Here is a 23604-nt window from a genome sequence, read left to right as displayed (position 1 = left end):
AGAACTGACAGAAGAAAAATAATTCTGTACTTTCTAAAATAGATAATGAAACATATTAAACTGATATAACATGCAAAATCTTAAAGAAAGAATGGAAAAGGGTCATATGATGTCTTTCAAGGGAGCTCATATACATATCTCAAGGGAATTCAAAATGGTACTTTACACACACGCACACATGCACGCATGCACACACATACACACATTCAAAAAATATGAAAAGAAGAAGGCATATGAGAGTACAAGGAGGACAGCTCACGGGAGATGTAGAGAGTTATCTTTTTCCCAGAAAGGGTGGTGGATAATTAAAATTTCCTTCTTGATACGTATGTGGGATAAAAAATGATATCAGTAGTACTTTGGTTATGCTCATATGAACAGAGGAAAATAAGTTTAACTCTTTGCTCTGCACAATGACCGTGGAAGTCAGATATTGTTAACTCCTTATAGAGCACCCTGAAAATTTCCTGATAAAATCACATTAGATTTTGTCTTCCTCAAATAAAATAAACAGTGACATTAGTAAAAATGTAATAGCTGCAGAGATGTTAAGCACAAGCAATGCTTTGCAATGACAAATCAAAATATATTCTAAACTTGAACTCAGTTTTCTGTTTCAAATTAAATGCCACATTTCCATAAAAAGTAAACAAATTTCAGTATGTCTATCACCTTGCAAGCTAGATAAACAATACGAGCAGAACTTTTTGTCTACAGTTTGGCTTTCACGCAAAGCCAGGTATTTTTTTTTCCACATGTTGGTCTTTGTTATATTTACAAAAATATAGACATATACCTATTTGATTTTAGCATTTGCATAACTCCTACTTTTCCTCAAGCATACATGACAGTTTGAAAGTTATGGTGTGATTTTTTTTCCTAGTATTGTCTAAGCTTTCAGCTAAAACCATGCATGCATTTCTATGTCTATTGTTTTCCGATGCATTAATACAAGTGTAGAAATGTTGCATACGTTCATTATTTCAGCCATATGCATAATTTAGACAGTCATGTATTCATTTTCTTTTCATAGCCTGCCTTATTCATGATTTCCCTTAATGATAAGTAGCTTAGCCTGTCACAGAAATCTTACATGAAATATGGAATTATTATCATGACAGATCCAAAAGACATACTGATGTCATTGACATAGCACTTCCCATGCAAACTGCACCGTTGTCATTTTCCTTCTCTCCACATGATGTTTTGGAGAAAACCATACAAATATTTTCTCATTATCTCAGTTTTGGAATGTTGATAAAATTGTATATTTTTTCTAAGAACTGAGTTAATATCTTTAGTACAATGCATGATCCTGGCATGGTTTTAGTCTAATTCTCTTTATCCTTATTATTTTGTACTGTACCTCTTTGTACAAAGAAAATATAACAATATAGCAAGAGCAGCAATAGATGGAGAATGAAATCACAACTTCATTTTCAAAGTGCTGGGATACAGACTATCAGGTCTTATACATCCGACAGTAAGTTGAGTTAAAGCACAAATGTATCCTAAATATAGCATCCTTCTCCCATGTGCAAGACTTCCCTGCACTGCATATCTAGCTATATATATATATATATATATATATATATATATATATATATATATATATATATAGAGAGAGAGATATATATATATATATATATATATATATATATATACATACACACATACATACAAAGCATGATTTTGTAAATTTTCCCATCTGTGATATTTTTAGCCATTTAGCTTCTTTATGGTTCATCTTGTTGAGTTATGAAATTTTACAGTACCTTATTTAGGAATTTGTCTCCCTGGTTCTTGCATCATTTTATCCAATATAGTTTAAGGTTCTTTTCTAAGGAAAAGTCTGCATACAAGATGTTTGTAGCCCTCGTTTGTTTCCATTCCACTAAGGTAATAAACGTAATAAATCTATGGGGATTCACTACTCTTTGTGGACTGTCATTTACTACTGCCTTTTCGGTTTCCCAATGTTGACTTAAACATACCAAGCCTTTGTGAATTCACAGCTACAGTAGAGAGTCAATTATCTGAACATAGATTATCCAAAATATTAGTTATCCAAATGCAACCTTCCAAAATTTTGGGGTAGGAAAAATTATAAAATCTGAATATGTAAACATTATATGCTCGCTTGTAAGTATTCTTTGATCTTGTAGCCCACTCGTGTGTGAAAAATATTCTTTACTGTCCACTGGAATCACTGAATGGTTGAAAAGTGTATTGTCTGCATGCAGAAAAAACAAGATTTTAGAACTTTTTCTATCTGCTTCAATGTATGTTTGATTATCCGAACCACCCTAGGTCCCAATTAGTTTGGATAATCCACCCTCTACTGCATTTTACTATGCAATCTCAGAGTGAATAAACCTGATTCAAATGGCAGAAACATACTAAATGAGAAAGTATCTAATTTCCATTATATCAAAATATTTAATTTAAGCACTGTTTTGTAGAGGAAGTATATGCTGCTCATAATTTATTTAAAATATAATAAAGAAGGAAAACAAGGAAGTGTCAGTGGAAGACGTTTGGATATTCTGCCTACAGATTCTGTTAGTTAGCAGTAATTCGGTTTGCTGATAATCTAAGTAAACACAAGAAAGATCTTGCACAAGAGAGGACAGAATGAAAATTCCAGCTGTAAGCAATTAGTGATGTTTAGATTTTTATCTTTCAGATCGATTGACATAGGCACTTAATTAGTTACTATTAGTATGAAGTTTAATTTCTGAGTAGTCTGATAAGTATCTAAAGAAGAGTACACAATTCTGACTGCAAAATAGTTTTTTTTTTATCAGAAGTAAATCTATGGGTCTGTAATCTATGAGTGGGAGAAAAGCAAGAAAACTGCAAGCCATCTGAGTGAAGAAACTGAAAAGGATCCAATAAATTCTAAATCTCTCATAATATCTAAGATATATTTTAATATATTACATATTAAACTTCACAAATTTAGCCTTGTTTATTAGTCTGTGCTTTCATTTATAACACCATTCCAATCATTAGCTACATGTATCATCCAATGCTGTTGAGTTACATCCAACTGCTTTAGTGACTACATGAACCGCTCCCAGCATGCACAGAGAGTACTAAGGAAGTAAAGAACGTCGTTAGATTTCAAGCCTTTCTTCTGTATCATACACACACACACACACCCTTACGTATAAGCTACATGTGGAAGGAAAGTGGAGTACATTGGAGATAATTCACACAGTCATAGAGTGGGCATGCAGATGCCAAACCAAAAAATAAACTAAAGAACTTCTTGCTGTGAAGTGACAAAAATACTCAACACATCACTGTTCTACCTGTACAATTATGTAAAATGTGCAAGAAAGAAAAATACTAGGTTCATGGTTTGTACTGTATGGGATGTTTGTTCAAAATCACTACCATAGTAGTTTCCTGGTTTAAAGGAGAATCTGCTCTTGAGGAAAACCAGGTGCCTAACTGTCCAGAGACTCCTTGCTTGTCCAGAGGCAGATAAACTGGCATGGAATTCTGGGTATTCCTAGGTTCAGTCCTTAGACAAAGGTCAGTGTTTTCACGTTTAGTTATTATTACACACTAGGTTCATAGCTTGATGATTTGTACTGCATTGCATTCTTATTTATGAGAGGATTTAAAGATCTGAAAAACTTGACTTTTCCAGCACAATAAATGTGGAAATAAGGAAGGAAATAGTTTTATCTAACTACAGAATTCTAAAAGTAAAGCTACAATTATTATCAAAAGAATAATTGTCGGTGTCAGTTGTGTGGATTTTTAAACTAACACAGCAACAAGTCTTTTTTTTTGACAATACCTACATCAACTATAGTGTGTACTTGACTGATTTTCAAGTGCATAATACTCATATATTTAAGTTAGATGAGCATCAGGTTTATAAAATAGATGAAAAAAAAATCATTTCCTTTTGTGGGGAGACCTTGAATACCTTTATGATTTCATGACAGAATCTTTAAAATGAGAGATCAGGCTTGCTGGTAACACTTCTATGAATTACAATAAAATAACCACAGTAACACACCGTGAAGAGTGGTATTGCTCAAGTATAAAAAACAGTCACCAAAATCAGTAACAGAGCAATCTACAAACCATGGAATTCATTTTTCATGGTGGATTTGTTAGATGAATTCCATGGCTTGTGGATTGCTCTGCTACTGATTTTAGTGACTTCTATGAATTAGTTTATAAATAAGGTAAAATGAAAGTGTTAGTTCAATAAGATGACCATCAGTAACATAATAAAGGAATATTAAATGATTAGAACCCATCCCAACCCTCTAAGCCAAACACAAATATTACATTTCTCAGGTAGTTTTTTGATGAATAGTAATAACATTGCAAAAGATTCCTGGAAAAGTCTACTCAAATATGTTAATTATATATTTAATAATAAGCGTGGAAATTCGTACATTTTGGGAGAGATAAGTAGAATACAAGAGGAAAGAAGGTTAACCGGCCTAGAGACAGAGGTAAGAAGATATAACTGTGAAACACACACAGTATGTCATACTGGATGTCAAAAACTAAATTAACAAAACAAAGTACATCTAACAAGGCATATCATTTAGAAAATGTATTTATTTAGTGCTTTCATTCACAAATCTACAAGGGCTTCATCACAGTGTGTTATTCTTCTACTGTGCAAATAAAACCTTCCTAACACACAAACATTGGCCTTGCAGTTATGTATAAAAACAGATATGTGTAGGAGTTGCAAGTTTTATTATCTGATTATGCTAATTATACAAAAGCATTCTTATGCAAAATTTATAATTTGTATAACAAATGTTGATGTGATTACTATTGATATTCCCAAGCTCTATTGATGCTGAGTTGTTTAAATGTGTACTAATTACAAATTCTAAAATTGGCGATCTTTTTAGGGACACAGCGATTCACAAGAATGTTTTACTTGACTGTGGTACATGGTGGCTCAAAAACGGAATCTATAGCAATCTGTATCCTGTAGCTCAGAGTACTGTGACATACATTAACAAGTCCTGCAATTGTTTTAAACATATTATCCAAATATGATGTATCATAATTTGTCTACTGTAGACAACTATTTTGACATTTTCTTTCATACAAAATAGGCATAAAATATATTAGATTGTATCTAGCTACAAAAATACTTTGTCTACAGAAAGTATCAAAATTTGCATTTTTTCTGATTATAATTGTTATACAGACAACCCATTTTTTTGGCATGGAGGCATAATACAGATTAGCAGATCATTGCTATGTTGACTACCAACACAGAAAACCTTAGGCTTGAGCCATTCCATGTGGACTCTGATTTACTTTTGTCTAGTCTTGACGCTTTTACGCTAACCTGGCACTTTAAATTTTGATGTATACCAGTTGATTCTCAGCTGGAGTGCCTTCTGTGTGGAGTCTGCATCTCCTCCCCGCAGTCGAGTGGCCTCTGAAAGACATGCGTGAATGGCATGCCTTCGCCGAAGGTTGGGCGTCAGGATGGCAACTCAGCACCATAAAAAATTGACTGCCACTCATTAGCGGACCGGAGTTCCGCTGTGGCAACCCCTAACTGGGAAAAGCCGAAAAGACAAACAACAACAACCAGTCAGGGAGGATCTAAGGAAGTATTGGAACTAATCACCCAGTTGAGATAAACAGCATATCAACAACAGTCTGAATTAAGTTATTTCAGGTTTCTCAGGAATACCACAAAGAAAGACATCATAATGATAACTCCTGTCTTCTAAGCACAATGCTATTTGCTTCAGCTGACATGGTTCAAAGTCCTTAGATATTTTGAAAGAAATATTAGCCCTACAAGCAAATATCCTTAGTTCAGAGACACAAACTCTTTTCTTCTTCTTTGTAAGTCAGAAAAAGGAAGCTGATAGTTACAATTTGGGCAGACATTTTGAATTGACTTATAGAACTTATGTTCAGTGAATTTGAAGGTTTAACTCTAACTTTGATTCAGCTAAAGTAGATTGTCTTTCTTCTGTATCAGTAATCTTGTAGTATTTAGAACTTATTTCTTTCTCAGGGCAGCACAAATGGGAGAAAATGTAGATTTAATTTAATCTATAGAAGAAAATCAGTTTGAAAGGACAGGCAAAAAAATAAAAATGAAAGCATTCATTTTTTAATAAAGTTGCTTTATTTTAACTATTTGTACCTTAGTTGGTGCTCTTTTCATTTTTTGGTTATTTTTGGTACCTGGTCTGGGTTAAGTTCTACTTGCTGGGAAGTCTGCAGAAATGCTGACTTTTATATATAATGTAAATTTCAGCAGATCAGAAATAAAAATTTACTCAAAACCATCACAAATTGTGTAGAAATGTTACATCCAGCAAATATCAAAAATGTAATTGTCTGGGGTTATTTCAGGTAAAACATGCTATGTAGTTCACAGCATGCAGAATTGCCTCCTTGATACCAGCAGACATCTTGGAAGTCCATAGATTCTGCTGAATCCTGACATGCACTGGCAGGTTATTCCAGCTAGCTGACGCCACAACAATAACGTTTCTCATTCTCCCCCAACTAGATTAAATGTGGGCGAGTGAGATGTCCTGTTCTGCAAATTAAGGCTGTAGTGAGTTGCTAGCATCAAACTTTGAGCCAATGGTATGCAGTGTTCTATATGAAACAACTTAATGGTATTTAATAGTATGGTTGCTATCACTTTTTGGTAGTCATTTGGTCCTTTGCAAGGCTAAATAGTGATATTCTCTATCAATGGAAAGGGAAATTAAATGACAAGCCTTGTTTCACAGCTATCAAGAACAAATGAATAGTTTAGTAGGAGTTTAGTACCAGAACTGGATGAATATACTCCAATGCATCTTAACCTAGTGGCTCTTCTAACTGCAAATGCTGGTTGTCTGACCACCATCAGCTGTCCTAATACCTTATTTATCACAGTGTACACTATGTGCATCCAAAAAGAATGACAGAGGTCCAGTCGTACACCTAGACATTTAAGAGTGCTCACTTTTAACTGTGTGCCTGTTTGGTGCATCCTTGATTGCCTGTATATCTGCTTGCATTAGCTCTTGCTTAGTACAAAACAGCCTAGTTGCAAACTTGTTGGTATTAACTAAGTGCATTATTCAGTCATGAATAAAAAGAGTGATTTGAAAACCAATGACCGAAGAGCAGCTCATTAATGAAGATATAGAGAAAAGAAGATACTGGCAGCAGTCACCCTGTGGGTATCCCCACCTATGACCTCCTAAGATCTGAGCATGTTCCACTCATCATTACCTTGAACAATCAGACTTTATCTGAGGATGTTCCACTTTTCATAACCTTGAACAATCAGGTTTTATCTGAGGATGTTCCACCCATCATAACCTTGAACAATCAGGCTTTATCTGAGGATGTTCCACTCATCATTACCTTGAACAATCAGGCTTTATCTAAGCATGTTCCACCCATCATAACCTTGAACAATCAGGCGTTATCTGAGCATGTTCCACCCATCATAACCTTGAACAATCAGGCTTTATCTGAGGATGTTCCACTCATCATAACCTTGAACAATCAGGCTTTATCTGAGGATGTTCCACCCATCATAACCTTGAACAATCAGGCTTTATGTGAGGATGTTCCACTCATTATAACCTTGAACAATCAGGCTTTATGTGAGGATGTTCCACTCATTATAACCTTGAACAATCAGGCTTTATGTGAGGATGTTCCACTCATCATTACCTTGAACAATCAGGCTTTATGTGAGGATGTTCCACTCATCATAACCTTGAACAATCAGGCTTTATCTGAGGATGTTCCACCCATCATAACCTTGAACAATCAGGCTTTATGTGAGGATGTTCCACTCATTATAACCTTGAACAATCAGGCTTTATGTGAGGATGTTCCACTCATCATAACCTTGAACAATCAGGCTTTATGTGAGCATGTTCCACTCATTATAACCTTGAACAATCAGGCTTTATGTGAGGATGTTCCACTCATCATTACCTTGAACATTCAGGCTTTATGTGAGGATGTTCCACTCATCATAACCTTGAACAATCAGGCTTTATCTGAGGATGTTCCACTCATCATAACCTTGAACAATCAGGCTTTATGTGAGGATGTTCCACTCATCATAACCTTGAACAATCAGGCTTTATGTGCGTATGTTCCACCCATCATAACCTTGAACATTCAGGCTTTATCTGAGGATGTTCCACCCATCATAACCTTGAACAATCAGGCTTTATCTGAGGATGTTCCACTCATCATAACCATGAACAATCAGGCTTTATGTGAGGATGTTCCACTCATCATAACCTTGAACAATCAGGCTTTATGTGAGGATGTTCCACTCATCATAACCTTGAACAATCAGGCTTTATGTGAGGATGTTCCACTCATCATAACTTTGAACAATCAGGCTTTATGTGAGGATGTTCCACTCATCATAACCTTGAACAATCAGGCTTTATCTGAGGATGTTCCAACCATCTTTATCTTGAACAATCAGGCTTTATCTGAGGATGTTCCACTCATCCATTACCTTGAATAATCAGGCTTTATCTGAGCATGTTCCACTCATCATAACCTTGAACAATCAGGATTTATCTGAGCATGTTCCACTCATCATAACCTTGAACAATCAGGCTTTATCTGAGGATGTTCCACTCATCATAACCTTGAACAATCAGGCTTTATCTGAGGATGTTCCACTCATCATAACCTTGAACAATCAGGCTTTATCTGAGCATGTTCCCCTCATCATTGCCTTGAACAATCAGACTTTCAGACAGATGTTGAATCTGTTGCTACGTACTTCCCAAAATGAGCTTCTCTTGAGCCTTAGCAGTAATAGGGTGTGGTAATATAAGTCAAAGACTTTTCTTGGGTTGATAAAGATGGTTGATGTAAGCAGTCCCTTTTCCACATTTGTATACATTTTTTTCAGCTATACTATAAATTATTGTTCGTATAGTTAATCTAGTTCTAAAATCATGGTAAATAAGTGTAGGCAACCAGTACTTGGTCACGTGTTCAACAATTTACAAATCCACTAGCTGTTGTAACACGTTAGCAACAGGCTCCAAGATGGAGAGGGATCTAAAGCCATTTTTTCATCTCAGGGTGAGGATGCTTTTGTAATAGAATACTTGTATATTTCAAAAGGATGGCACGATACCTGTGGAGAATGATAAAATAATTGCATAGATTAGTGACTTACCATTTGGTTTAACAGTCATTAGCAAAAACAGAAGTCCAGCGCTAAGGTTAACCGTGAATGGAGACAACTCTAATCATAAAACAAAATGCAAACTCCAAAGATACGGACATGTTGAATGATAAATTGTTTAATAACTCACAGAGCTTTCAGGTTACAAAAACCCTTCATCAGTGTGTAACAACTGCATAAAATCATGATATTTTATACTCTCAAAAACACATGACACAGCCCATAATTAACCAATAAAATTAACAATTAGTTACCTAGCAATTGAGTGCTCTTTATAGAATACCATTACAAAATACAATAATCTTACTTTATCTAAAGCACATAACTTTGTGTTTTTTATCTAAAACCTCTAAAATTACAGTGTCTAAAATCATAAACATAATGTTATGATAAAACATATGCAAAAGTGACATTGAGTATTATAGTTATGTGAATAAGAAGAAACAGTACAATTTGGCTAAGGATGAACATGAAGCTCTCAAGAAACTTGAAGCTAATGCTGACATAGTCATAAAACAAGCAGATAAAGGTGGGGCAGTAGATATTTTTAATAGAAAGGATTATATATGCTATATGCCTGAACTGCTTAATGATGAATCTGCATTTAAACTAATCAGAAATACGGATATATCTAAGTTAATTACTAGAGTGAATATAGACATTTATGAGCTATAGGTTAATCAAGATATTACTTTAGAATTGTTTAATTTTTTTCACTGTTTCATGTCCTAAGATACCCATAATCTATGGAATACCTAAAATCCACAAGGATATGAACCACCCACCCATGAGATCAATAGCCTCTAGAGGTGGGTGGATCACAGAACTTATATCCATTTATCTGCAACAGGAACTGAGTAAGTACCCAAATATGATAGAAAACTATATACAGTATACAAAAGATTTCCTAAATAAGCTTTTTGTTTGGTCACAAAGTGTTCATACAACTAAGTGTTTATTTGTTACCTTAGACATATGCTCATTATTTACTGTCATCCCTATGGAGTATGGAATAGATGCAGTACGTCAATTTTTACTCATGAACACACGTACCATACCTAGGGATGTTGAAACACTGTGTGAGTTATTAGAACTGGTATCAGAAAACAACATTTTTATATTTCAAGACCAGTACTACCGTCAAAAAAATGGGTGTAGCGATGGGTACATCAATTGCGAACACGTATTCTAACATCGTTGTTGGTAAATGGGAGAAAGATATTGTCTTTGACAATACAAATATGTTTATTAAAAAAGTAGCTTTTTTTAAACGCTTTGTGGATGATATTTTTTTTGCTTTGGACAGATGTGTATCAACTTGATATGTTTGTAGAATATTTGAACAACAATACAGATTTTCTGTATTTTACCATGAATTACTCTGAAAATAGTATTAACTATTTAGATATAAAGTTAACGAAAGAGAATTGCAAGAATCTAACATCCATCTATAAAAAACAGTTCAAGATAATAGGTATGTTCATAGGACAAGCATGCATGCCCCCTTTATTTTTAAAAGTATTGTTAACAGCCAATTCATGCGAGTTATACTTAATACTGATGAAGAATTATGTAAACTTAATATGAATGAGATGGCGACAGAATTTCAGGAACAAGGCAATGAGGAAACACTGTTAAATGATATTAGGGCAGAGGTCTTGCTTGATCATAGTGGCCATGGCAACCCTAATTTTTCATTTAATGAACAGGTCTCAAATAGACCTCGAAATAAACAACTGTTGAGATATATCACTACATATAATTGTAAAACAGCAGGGATTAGAACTATTATTAGAAAGAATTGGGACATCTTAAAATCACCACCCTATATTACTAATGTTATTGGTACTGTACCATCATTTGGGTTTAAGAAAAATAAAAACCTGAAGCAAAGGTTATGCTGTAAAGATATGGTTAACAGTATAACTGTTAAAAAGTTTAATTCATCTAATGCAGGTACAGTTCCCTGCTATAAATGTAAGTGTTGTACTGATATTTTGAAAGAAACTTGTTTTATACATCCCCTGACATGTAAAGAATTTACCTTTGGGTGTTTCGCTACATGTGATACAACTAATATAGTGTACATGGCTAACTGTATATATGCATGCCATTTTATAATGGAAAGAGCACAAGGAAGCTTAAAGGATCACTGAACATAAATCAGAGATCAAAAGATGTATTTCTCCTAATGCTCTATATAAGCATGTTATTGATAAAGGTACAGAACATTGTTTTAAATTTTGTGTTATAGAAACTAAGTTTAACAATATCAGGGGGGTGATATGAATAACATTTTGGAGTTATGCGAGTTGGGATGGATCTTGAGGCTTGAAGCTGAGCATCCACCAGGACTGAATGCATCAGTTAGTATTAAACCGGTACTTAGGAAAAAAACAAATGCAGTTAAGTAGTTAATGTAGAATAACAAATTATCATAACATGATGTTTATGGTTTCAGGCTGTGTAATTTTGGAGGTTTTAGATATCTTTGTGTTTTTTATGTGCTTTAGATACAGAAAGATTATTGTATTTTGTGTTGGTATTCTATAAAGAGCACTAATCAATTGCTAGGTAACTAATTGTTAATTATTTTATTGGTTAATTATTGGCTGTGTTATCTGTTTTTGAGAGTATGAAATGTCATGGTTTTATGTAGTTGTTACATACTGATGACGGGTTTTTGTAACCTGAAAGCTCTATGAGTTATTAAATAATTTATCATTTAACATGTCTGTATCTTTGGAGTTTGTGTTTTGTTTAATGGTCATGGTCAGAAATGATGTCTATAGACCACAGCAAAATTAACATATTTTTAACCTCTAGTAATTTACAGAGTCTGCTCACATTTCTGTAAAGGGGAGCATAGCTGATTCAAAAATTAAATCGATTTGTCTAACAACTCAAATTATTACTGGCAGTATTTCATGGTACTACTACGCAGGTCAATACTTCTGAGATGTCATATGATTTTATGCTGCATTATTCTTTTTGGAACAACATTATCTCTTCATTCGGTCCATACGGGAGACATCTTCACTGCTTCCTTTCTTCTAGCCTTGTCATTCATGCAGTTCTGTAACATAATTCAAAGTCAGCTTCATTCAATGCATTTTATTTGATAGTGAAGCTATAGCATAGCTTTGCATCAGTTGAATGAAATCTTCATCAGTATTTGTTTTTCTTCTAGTCTCACTTGCATTTCACAGATAATTATACTGCAATATAAATGACAAAATTCTTGGAAACTCTTTCTTGTGATTAACTCCCACCAGTATAAAAACTGTTTTCCATCAACCTACCTATTAAGACAGAAAGTCAGAGGGCATTGTGGTTGCATGTTGTTCATGTATACTTTTACTTATCTTAGTTTTTACGGAGAAACTGTTTTATGTGCCCTGTATAGTTGCAGGAATAACCAAGATTGCTTTCAAATACATGGCATCCAGAGTATTTGCCTCATCCCTGTGTGCATATCTATTTTTATGTTTTGAAGACCAAGATAATCATACTTATGCATGTAATTAAAAAACTAAGCTATCAATTAAAATTCAAAAATACACATCTAAAACTGTTTTTCAATAAAGACAATGCTAGAAAATAGTAGAGCCAGAACATGAGAAAATGATGAGGAATAATAATAATATGGAACATTTTTCAGAAAAAATGTACTCATAAGTATGTATGTATGTGTGCTTGTTTATAAATAAATATATATATATATATATATATATATATATATATATATATATATATATATATATATATATATATATAGGTCTATTTCACATCACTGAAAACTCATTTCACAGAATTTCATCTGACCAAGACCAAGTTATCTAATTTTCAAAATACTGAAAACTCATTTCACTGAATCTCATTTCACTGAAAGCTTACAATACTAAATTTCAAAATACAAAATTTTAAACCTTAGTCATGCACACTTACAACACCAATGATTAAGTCTTTCCACACCTCCCAGTTTGGGGGGCTGTGCTGTCAACACCCTCCTAACTGTATATACTAATTCCAGGATCACACTACAAGGGGCAAAAGGGCATATACCTTTTACTTGCCTTACAGTACTCTACATGCTGCCACTACTGTTGGGAATACACAAAACGTCCACCATATTAGTTTAGATACTTTCCATAAAAATGTAGAGAGACATGCCCACATTTAGAAACACTACAACACTACATTCTACATGACTAGCGGTATTCTGACAGCACTTTAAGTTACAGTAATACTTTTTATCACAAACAAGTCACAGGTGAAGGGAAACCCACATCATATCAGTAGCTTAAAATTCAGTGAAATTAATTTTCAGTGTTTTCAAAATTAGGTAATTTGGTTTTGGTCAAATGAAATTGTGTGAAATGAGTGCATGTGAAGTAGACCCATATATATAATATATATATATATATATATATATATATATATATATATATATATAACATTTTTGAAGGGTATGAAGTTTGAAACTCAAATGTCTGTCATTATTTTCTAACTTCAGTTGTTAATGATTTGCCATTAATTTGTCATAAAACCACAATTTTATGAAAAATGGACCAAGAATATGAGGCAAAAATCTGGACATTCTGCAAAAACTGTGCAGTTGAGAGGTACAATATATATATATATATATATATATATATATATATATATATATATATATATATATATATATATATATATATACACACACACACATATATATATATATATATATATATATATATATGACATACAGTGGATATAAACAGTGTACACACCCCTATTAAAATGCCAGTTTTTTGTGATATAAAAATGAGATCACAATAAATCATTTCAAAACTTTTACCACCTTTAATGTGACCTATAACCTGTACAATTCAATTGAAAAACAAATCTGTTATGGGAATAAATATAAAAAAATGTACAATAAGATGGTTGCATAAGGGTGCACACCCTTAAACAAATACTTTGTTGAAGCACCTTTTCATTTAGGTATAGCATTCAATCTTCTTGGGTACACACCTGCCACCAATTAAAGACACTCTGATTAACCCCAAATAAAGTTCAGCTGTCCTAGTAGGATTTTCCTGACATTTACTCAGTTGCCTGCTACATCAAAAGCCATGGTACGCTGAGAGCTTACAAAGCATCAAAGGGATTTCATTGTTGAAAGGTATTAGTCAGGAGAAGGGTACAAAAACATTTCCACAGCATTGGATATAGCATGGAACACAGTGAAGACAGTGATCAAAAAGTGGAGAAAATATGAGACAACAGTGACATTGCAAAGAACTGGATGTCCCTCCAAAACTGATGAAAAGACAAGATGAAAACTGGTAAGGGAGGCTGCCTAAAGACCTACAGCAATATGAAGGACCTGCAGGAATTTCTGGCAAGTACTGGTTGTGTACAGCATGTGACAACAATCTCCCATATTCACCATATGTCTGGACTATGGGGTAGGATTGCAAGACAGAAGCCTTTTCTTACCCAGAAAAGCATCCAGGCCCAGCTAAAATTTGCAAAACAATACATCAAGTCTCCTAAAAGCATGTGAGAAAATGTGTTATGGTCTGATGAGACCAAGGTTGAACTTTTTGGGCACAATTCCAAAAGGTATGTTTGGCACAAAAACAACACTTTGCATCACCAAATGAACACCCTGCCCACGGTGAAGTATGGTAGTAGCTGTATCATGCTTTGGGGTTGCTTTTCTTCAGCTGGAACTGGGCTTTAGTCAAGGTGGAGGGAATTATGAACATTTCCAAATACCAGTCACTTTTGGTCCAAAACCTTCAGGCATCTGCTAGAAAGCTGAAGATGAAGAGGAATTTCACCTTTCAACACGACAATGACGCCAAGCATACATCCAAATCAACAAAATAATGGCTTCCCTAGAAGAAAATGAAAGTTTTGGAATGGCCCAGCCAGAGCACAGACCTAAATCCAATAGAAAATCTGTGGTGTGACCTAAAGAGGGCTCTGCACAAGAGATGCCCTCGCAATCTGATAGATTTGGAGGGGTTTTGCAAGGAAGAGTGGGAAAATATTGCCAAGTTTAGATGTGCTATGCTGATAGACTCCTACCTAAGAAAAGTGAATGCTGTAATTAAATCAAAAGGTGCTTCAACAAAGTATTAGTTTAAGGGTGTGCACACTTATATAACCAGCTGATTGTATGTTTTCTGTTTTTTTTCTAACAAATTTGTTTGTTTTCTAATTGAATTGTACAGGTTATAGGTCACATTAAAGCTGGGAAAAGTTTTGAACTGATTTATTGTGGTCTGGCATTTTAAGAAGGGTATGTACACTTTTTATATCCACTGTGTGTCTGTGTGTGTGTGTGTGTGTGTATATATATATATATATATATATATATATATATATATATATATATATATATATAAAGAAGTGCAAAACATATATCTATATCAATATATTCATATATAATATATATTTATGTGTGTGTGTGTGTGTATATATATATATATATATATATATATATATATATATATATATATATATATATATATTCAGTCTCACTGGCTTCTCTTAATAAAACAAAATGTGAAGCAATATCTGGGTTCATCTGATAATTATGATTTCTGAAGGCTTGGCAACTGACTCAGTTGTCATTCATGTTCTCCTTCATGGCCTAGTATAATAACCCCACTGATGCAGATTTCACTTATAAATGAGTACACTGAATGCACTTATTCATCATCTGTAGACACGTAATAGTCTGTGAGGTCCGAAAGCTGAACGGACTTCTAAATCAATAGATCATGAAATGTCAGCTGTCAGGGTTGGTGCAGCGCTACAAATTGCACCCATTAAAAAGGTGGTAGAATTGTTGTTTGTTCATATAAAAGGCTTTATAGGAGTTACTGTTTTATGTGAGTCATTCTTAAATAGGGACAGCATGCCACCTGCGTTTGTTCTAGTAGCACAAAATACATAATTTTCTAGTTAGTAGGTGGTTATTTATTCTCGAATCAGCAGATTGAAAAAATCTAACATCTCTAATAAATACACTGTTTTAGCTGTGTTGCATAATAGAGAGAGTGAACAGTAATTTTCTTATCTCTAAATAAATTTTAAAGAGAATTTAATATGCTGGTAACTTAAATATATGCACTAATTAGTTTTTACCACCCACTGATTTCAGCTTTTATATCGCTGTCGGACAGATAACCATTTTCTCTTTATGAATATTAAGTAGAAATAATCATGCAGCAAAGTTTTTTTATGCCTCTGATTTTCATTTGCCCCTAAATGAATGTATTTGAACACATTTCTTCCAATCATTTACCTTTTCAGTTTTCTATGTTCATTTGCTTGAGTTCTTTCTCATAATTGTGTGGTTTCACGTACCACTGTCTAACCTGACAGTGTGAAGTCATTACTGCTTTGTTTATGCCTGCGGAAACCCATTATCTTTGATCACAGTTGCATTGTCACCCAGCAGACAATGGTAATTATCATTAATATATATTACTTCTTGTGGCCTTTATTTCAGTAAGTTTTAGTACTTTAAGCATACATACATAGTTAGACTTGGAAGAAGACCTAATATCATACTTGTTAACAGCACACACACACATTGTCATAATTTCTTGTTGTTTAGTCCCTGAATCATATTGTAATTAATGGAAATACATAGCTGAGAACAAACAGCTGAGTTATTATGCGCAGTTGAATAATAATGTATGGATTTTTCAATGCCCTGTTACTGTTCATTGCTTGTGAGGCTGGCAGAGATGCAGCGTACAATACTAAAATGAAACAAAGCAGTTCCAAGTGCTCTGTCTTCAGAACAGGACCAAACGTTTAAGCCCTGCTTAGATATTACCATTGATTTCTGCTGATATGGAAGCACTGCTCTAGTTATACCCCTTAAAATATGTAACAAGTGGAAATGGGCAAGTATTGTAACATTCTGGTTGTGAATTGTCTGGGTTATGAACTGTCACACCATACAAGATGGTATAGAGAATCATGAATGTTATTTTACAGTCAGAATTTTGAGCAGAACTATTCAAAGATCAACCAAGAAACAACTGCAACAGATTAAAATAAATATCCTATACATCTCTGTAGTTGCTCTGTGTTCTTCACCTGTGCAATAAAATACTAACCATGGCAGATTTAAGCCAGGAAAGCTATATATTTTTTCTTGTATGTTGTACAATTGCAGTTAATGAAAACCATACTTTATAACTACCCAGACATGCACATTAATTGCAACTGCAAATTGTCTTGATGCATCAATGTATCTTACACATGTCAGCGTAATATATTCACAGTTCCTACTGCTATGAAAAGATAATCTCAATATGATTTGGTTACAGTGAAGAACTATGAATTAGCCATGCCATGTTGGATTCAAACATATGTTAAAAACAGCTGCATTAAAATGAGAAATGCTGTGATTACCTATCACAGATGATATCTTTACTTGTGGAAGATTTTGCATCTCCTCTAATGAAATTACAGGTAATAAGAGGCAGGCCATGACTGAAACATCACCATGGATGTTACTGATTGCCACTGCAAATGGTAGCAGACTTTCCATAAACAAAATGAATATATGGTAAAACGGGTCTACTTCAGATTGTCAAACTGCCGGAACATCGAACAACATATGGCCGAGACCATATGCATGAAACCTCAGAACATCAAAACCTAAATAAAAATAATATAAATATTGTTTGTTTTTTTTTTTTGCTGCAATGGGGGCTATACCGCCCTGCACACCCCACACCCCCTGCTACTTAAATATACCAACTCCAAGATCGCACTTACATTGAAATTAAATAAGAATTTTTCCCTACCGTGATCTCCATGCAAACGGTTTCATGTTCTAAAGAAATTATGTTGTTGTCTCTGTGATCCACACTTTGTTCCATCCACTCGACAATCTGAAGGGGATCCAGTAAAACATGTAGCAGATTCAGCCACATTTAGCCATTGACAGAATATGCACCAGTTCATTCTTTGTATTGGCTTTCTTAGAGGCTATCCTGACCCAGTCCACCTGTTACACTGTCTGAGATAACTGAAATGTGGAAGTTATTGGTGGTCTTTTCTTGTCTGAAAATCTTTCATTTGCTTGAGTATGGGACTATAGACCTCACTATGGAAAAATGAGCTTCAGTGTGTTCATAAAACATTTTATATTAAAAAGATGTAATATATGAAGTACGCTCTCCCAGCAGGATTCAGTAAAAGTAATCAAGGTTGCTATAATCATTCTGGGAAACAAAGAAAAGTAATGCTTATACCAGCAAATGTATACTTTATCCACCAACAAAACTGGAGTGCTAGCCGTGTTGATACTGAATCACAGCCTATAAATATAAGGGTTATTAAGGTCTACTGTACAGACAGAGAAAATAGATAATAGCTGCATATTTTCTGAAACAATTATATATCAAAGTTGACCAAACAATGGTAGACTGAGGGTACAGAAAAGGTCAGCAGTGGATTGATTGCAGGAATAATGGCTGTGTGAAAAGGCTAAAATGACATCAGCTGTGGGTTAGACCAAATGTAGTGAGATGACGCCATTTTGAGAAAATCAAATACTGAAAAATTGAGCAAGTCCAAACTAAATATGTTACCTGTTACTTGTTCAAATTTCAGTTGTCAATGATATTAAATTAAACTATTCACCAGGAATGCAATTAACTTATGTTCTCTGATTAGTGATTAAGAAAGGTTTGCAAACAAGTTTCACACACTTATGGCAATTTACAGCATTAGCGACAAGTTCTGTAGTAATATGAAAAATGGGCTGTTAAAACAAAAAAAATATATACTTTTATTGGTAAGAAAAGGATGTTTGAAATAAATGACTATACTTTTCTAGTGGCATAAAATTAATATGTTCTGCTTGTATCACAACTTAAAGGTTATTGTTTGGGAAAAATCCATCAAATGGTTGTGAAATTAGAGTTTGAACAGTTCTCTTAAAGTGGTTTCTAGTGCCTTGAGCTCACAAAAAAATATATTCAGGGTAGGGGATGCTCCAGGTCTCAGTACTAGGACTTGTATTGTTTTTCACTCTCTATTAATTACATTAATGTGGTCCTCCCAAAGCAGAAGGTAACCATGTATACTGATGATATACTCATGTTGAAGGCAGACGTGAAAAGCTAAAAGGTGCAACAAAATCTACAACAATACAATGAAAATAGCAAACTATGATGCTAGCTGTACTGTAACAATCTAACTATTAAATGCAGCAAAACTCCGGTTCTCTTTTTAGAAGTCCTAAAAGACTGAGTGGAAATTGCACCCTGCAAAACTCAAATATACTAAGCATCCCCATAAACCAAATAAAAAACTATCTTAGCATTAAACTTCTGCTTATAATCTTTTGCTAGTTGCACTTACCGTATTCTGCAATAGTATACCGTATTCTGCAATAGTATACCAAAACTGCACTCAGTGTTCCAGGCTTTCCATACAAGACATATTCTAATTTTTGTTCTCTAAGATTCAAAATGATACATATTCTGAAATTCATTATTCTCCACTATGTTGTGATTTCTGATTTTATATGCAATTACTTTCTGCTTGATCCTCTTCTGTCATCCATAAATCACTTACATATACATGCTAGTAATTTTTGAGCATTTGTCAAAAGAAACTAAATAAGCCGTACTTTCTTGTGCTATATGAGCTTTATAGCAGTGTGTGTGGCCTGAAATTTGCTTTTGTGTGCTAACACTTTTGTTAGAGAAAACACCAGTTGTGTATTTCTGCTTAAGGCAGGAAAGTATACATGGGATGTCACTGTAACAGCTTTAGTGATGACATTCAAATAAGTGGTGTGGTACCTGGATCAAAATATCATATAAGCTTTGTAGAAGTGGGCTTCAGTGGTGGGCAGAGAATGTATACTGGAATGCTTGCAGTCTAATATCAGTTTGCAATAACAAAAAAGTTGCACTTAATTTCTAATATACAGAAAAGCCCAACAAAATAAGAGGCTCGGAGTGGATGGGCTCTTCCCTCATGGGAGTGTAATAAGGGAGATAATGTTGTTCCAGAATGTGTTAATGTGTGAGTGCTGCATATCTTATAATGTTCTAATATGCAATGTTTGATTTTTGGTATATTCATTTCAGTTATTTTTTCCAACCTTGTTTCACTGTTTATCTCTTCACAAATTACATTTAGAACATACTTAAGCTTATTTTGTAAAGTCCATGCTTGCTCTCCACTGACTTTTGTCTTGGACTGGACTTCTCCCTCTCCAAGGCAGCAATGACGATTGTTATAAAGCCATGATATACAGTAAAGCCTGATCAGGTACTTCATCCATGATTTTCAGAACCTTTGCTGAACTAGCATCAGTGATTCAAAATGTGTTATTAGGCAGCTACATTTTCCAGCGTACAAATATTCCAGTATCGGTGTTCTGATTCTGATACACAATACTTCATAGAACTGATAATGAGAGACTATGTGCAAGAACATTTAAAAAAGTATTTCTCTATACCACGTTTTTGCTTGCCACAAGCTAGTAATTTAGAAATAGAAAGTAAATGTAATAGGATGTTTTGAGGGTTACATTGAATAGTTTCCAATGGGATGTTCATGAGGAGGAAGTGAATAATAAGTAAACTGTAATGCATGTATTGGAATCTCATGGTGTGTATGGATGGCATAGTAACAGAGACGTAAGGTAGAGTAATGTAAATGAGTATGGAAAGCAACATTTAGGATTGTAGTACTTTTTGAATTGGAGGCAAAGTATTTGAAAGACCTACAGAAATGAGTATTTGAATATTGCATTTGCAAAACTTAATAAAGGAAATTAGAATATTCAGAAATTGAAAAATGAGTAAGTGAACATTATTTTTATTTTTTTTTATTTATTTAACATTTATTAACTGGGAAAGTCTGACTTGGAACAAAGCCAATTTTCAGCGGAGGCCTGGGGAGAAATGCTCCAGACACGTCTTTCAAACATTACATTTACAAAACTTAGTAAAGGAAAGTAGAATATACAGAATACTCATTAATCTGCTCAGTACTTGCCTTTTTATTAATGTGTCTTTCTTTGAAGGTTACTTTTTTAGCATAACATACTTTTGTAGTTTAATCTTTATAATTGTTTTAATATGCAATTAATGTTGTATTTATGTTTCAATGTAGTCTTTCTTCCAGAATGTAATTACCATTGTAAAAATAGGATTCCTCCTGAATTAAAGCACTTTAAAAATAATTATTGACTCAGTCAAACATTCAGTCATGACATGGGTGAATGAGTTATTTCTGATTATGGAAAAACACTTTATTAGTAGTTGCCATTTTTCAGCATTATCCATCAAGGTTCATTATGATTACCATTCTTAAATCTTCAGTCTGCAAAAAAGCCTTATTAAAAGTCTTTATACTGTCATGATGGAAAGCAGACATGCAGTACTTTAAACTAGATGAAAAACACATTTGACTATGTAATGTTGAAAAAAATAAAATAGACACACCACCATTCAAGGTATTGTATGCTGATGGTCACTGTTGTGACATACTCATTGGGGTTGTGTGGAAAACCTCCATATGGACTTGTGGCATTTCATATTTTACATTAATGCAAAGCTGATGCATTAAGAACAATATAAAGGAACAGACAGCTTTCCAAATCAGCTTGTGACATAAACAGAGGTATTTCATTTTAAATCATCTATATAGAGGAAAATCTAGAACTCTGTTGTTGAATTTAACAAATAAACATAGTATTTATAGCCAGCTTCAAATAAAACAAAAAAATGCTTATGATTTAGAGTAAAAACACGTCATTTTCATAAAATATTTTAGCAAATTATAGTAGTATTCTTTATAAAATTAACACTCATTAAAATAGTTTATTTTATTTACAAAAAGAACTACTAGAAAATTTAATCTGAATTACATTTTAAATAGTCTCAAGATGCTGAATGTTCCTTGACATAAACCATCCGTATGTACCCCCCATGTCTGCATTACAGGCATTTCACGATATTTGTGAATCTTTTTCCTAAAAAAGACATTGGGATATTATTACAATTTAGATAAAAAATCAACTAGAAGCCTTGAACTAAACTAACTAAAAAAATATAAAAAATGTAAAGTTTATAAAAGCTAATATGGATGGGAGGATGTTACTAATGTATCAAAATGACTTTATTAAAATATTGAAACCTTTTCTTCCAAAACTTTAGAATATAAATTAGCACCTGCATCAGATTCACTATAACTACAAGTATATTGAAAGTGTATTATTAGAATTGTTAAATAATGGAATTTTGGAGACTCATTTATTTTAAGTCATGGTTATTGAAACCCCAGAGTTAAATCAGATCTGCATCCATTACAGTTAAAATCTAATTTTTTTCTGCTCCAGGTAGTCACTGAGGGTATAACATTGTATGTGGACATTACTGTGAATCCAGTAGTTAAAGGACTGTGTTATCACTTGAAAAACACTTGGAATTTTCTTGACAAGCTTAAAAACTTCTGGTTCACTGGAGAAGAAAAAGTCATGTTCACTTTGGATATTAAATTTTTATTCTGATTACTGAAGATATTGAATTTGTCTGAGTATATGTTGCACACATTAATTATATTACAACATACAATGTTACACACACTAATTATACTACAACACACATTAATGTTATACACAACACTAATTATACAACACACATTAATGTTACATACAACACTAATTATACTAAAATGCACATTAATGTTACACACAACACTAATTATACTACAACGCACATTAATGTTACAACACTAATACTACAATGCACATTAATGTTACACACAACACTAATTATACTACAACACACATTAATGTTATACACAACACTAATTATACAACACACATTAATGTTACATACAACACTAATTATACTAAAATGCACATTAATGTTACACACAACACTAATTATACTACAACGCACATTAATGTTACAACACTAATACTACAATGCACATTAATGTTACACACAACACTAATTATACTACAATGCACATTAATGCTGCACACAGTAATTATACTACAGTACACATTAATGTTACACACAACACTAATTATACTATAACGCACATTAACATATGAGGATTTTATTAGAATTGTTTGAAAACAACTACTTTATTTTCAGCTTTAAATACTACCAACAAATGGCTATGGGTGTACCACTGCTACTCCTCCTTTCACCAGTATAGCTTTAGTATGGTTTGACAAGCAGATTTTACTCAGTGTTTCTTCTTTTGACTATGTTACCCATTATAAAAGATTTATGGATGACAGTCTATTTTATGTATGGAATGGTACTGAAAATGAATGCCATTGTTTTATAAATTAGTTGAATACTTGTACCAACATTTTGAAATTCACC

The sequence above is a fragment of the Protopterus annectens genome, chromosome 15.part0, assembly GCF_019279795.1.
Source record: "Protopterus annectens isolate FY-2018-M chromosome 15.part0, PAN1.0, whole genome shotgun sequence".
NCBI classification, from domain to species: Eukaryota; Metazoa; Chordata; order Ceratodontiformes; family Protopteridae; genus Protopterus; species Protopterus annectens.
This window is presented reverse-complemented; position numbering follows the sequence as displayed.